General features: G+C 46.7%; 1 non-coding gene across 1 annotated transcript; it reads right to left on the reverse strand.

Moving 5' to 3' along the window:
* Positions 1 to 852: 852 nt before the first annotated feature.
* On the reverse strand, positions 853 to 988 carry LOC128403273 (small nucleolar RNA SNORA76). The gene has a single exon (XR_008327920.1). It is a non-coding gene; the product is annotated as a small nucleolar RNA SNORA76 (small nucleolar RNA).
* Between the last annotated feature and the right edge of the window lie 1,009 nt (positions 989 to 1,997).

Genomic DNA, 1,997 nt, shown 5'->3' on the forward strand with positions numbered 1-1,997 from the left:
TATTTGAGTTCATGAACACATTCTAACTATGCAAAAACACCCTAGAAGGATAGAAAACAGGTTTGGAGTGGGATGTGATTTGGGAGAGGGTGAGGCCAGAGAAGAGCCATGGAGTAGACAGAAAGGCTTGGAGGGCCACATTTTGCCCCCAGACCTATGGTTTCTTATCCATGCCCTACTGTTTCCTTTAAAAATGTCTTGGTCACAACTACCCAATCCAGGGGAGAATTAAGGGAAGAAGTACCCATGGATTTGTGATTGGAGTGGGGATGTCTGGAGAATTCAGTTTCTTCTGCATTTTAATGCGAACCTACCCAGTTCACACTTCCTGAAACAACAAGAAGGCAAAAACGCAGCTATCCTTCCAAATTCACACTTGCCATCACACCCGAAACAAGACTTGAGAGACAACATTATGGCTAAGCATATTATGTTTATTAAATATAACAAAATTAGAGAATCTGCAAACAAACTTAATTACCCAGATTAGCAAAATCAAATTCATCTGGGCAGGTGAATTATGCATTAAGGGGGTGGGGCATAGAATCCCTACCATCCCCTGGGCATGTTTACGGTCGCACACTGTGGCCATGCAGCAAGGTTTGGAAATAACTCTCCTTTGCTGCTACGTGTAGCTTGGGTGTGTGAACCCGACATGCACACCATAGTCCCACCAGTCAGTGTTCAACCTGGTGTGCATACCAAGCTGAAAAGTAACCTCACACTCCCAACTCAGAGCCCATGGAAGGTACTGAAACAAAATAATTCCTCGGGTGTTGCAGTGCCCATTTCTTAAATATTCTTACCTGCCTGGACTAAATGCAGATTTTATTTTATTTTTTTCATCAGATGAAATGTAACTTGCCCTTAAAAGAATCACTCAAGTTTCATCTGAGCAGCACCAGTTATAAGCAAGTCCTTTACTTTTGCACTGTAGCCATAGCCAATGAAGCAATGAATGGGCCATGCACCGGTTCAAAGGCAGTGCATGGCAAAATGCAAATTGAGATGTATTCAGAAGAAACAGTGGTGTTGCATCATTTACTGGCACCCAGGGTGCACTAACATGCATACACGCATGCACCAGGCAGGACCAGGGACTGGGCGCGACAAAACCCGCTGCACCAGGCCATCCCTCAATACCACTGCCAGGTGGACGGGTGCTGTGCTGCACCACCTGCCCACCCACGCAGAGGGGAGCCCAGCCAGCCCACATGGCCCTGGACAGGTGCATCCCCCCAACACTAGCCAGGTGGCCATTGAATGAAGGGATCAGAGGTGTGGCAGCAAGGCCAGGGTGGCCTCCAGGGCCAAGAGACACCCGCTGGCAGGTAGGGTGGGGATCTTTGCATGGCGGCACCTGGCTCGCACTGCCTCAAAATCACACACTTGGGGCTACGGGCCCCCCTGGCACTTCTCATGCTATGCCATTGAGAAGAAATGGCCCTCCTGTCACACTGGCAACACCCAACAGTGTGAAGTAGGTAAAAATAGGACTCACAGAGGCTAATCAGGGGTTCCTGCAAAAAAGATCCTACTCAGATATTAGCAATGCCCACACTGTAAAGGTGCCAAAAGAAGAAGGAAGAGTGTGGGGTGGAGTCAGTTTAAATATCCTGGTCTCCACATCTTACCTCATTGGGCTAGATAGCCCACAGGCCTCTCTCCATTCCTGTCCAACATACCACTCTCCTCTTCTTCTGGGGGAGGAGGGATGTAGAAAATTCCCCTCCCCTCTAGAAGGGGAGCAGCAGTCTCTAAATTTTGCATTGCAGCGCTCCAGCTAAAAAAGTGCATTAAAAATGTATACTTTGGGGGGGGGGAAGTGTGCATTAAAATGCATATGCTAGTGAAAACAACACACAACGATGCATTATATTGGAGAAATGACTTATAGAAATGTGTTTACTACACAACAAAAATATACATACTAAAACGATGTGATTAATTTTTTTTAAAAAATGGGAGGCGGGAATCACGAATGGATGCAGAAATGT

This window comes from Podarcis raffonei, chromosome 15 (genome assembly GCF_027172205.1).
Source record: "Podarcis raffonei isolate rPodRaf1 chromosome 15, rPodRaf1.pri, whole genome shotgun sequence".
In the NCBI taxonomy this organism is placed as follows: domain Eukaryota; kingdom Metazoa; phylum Chordata; class Lepidosauria; order Squamata; family Lacertidae; genus Podarcis; species Podarcis raffonei.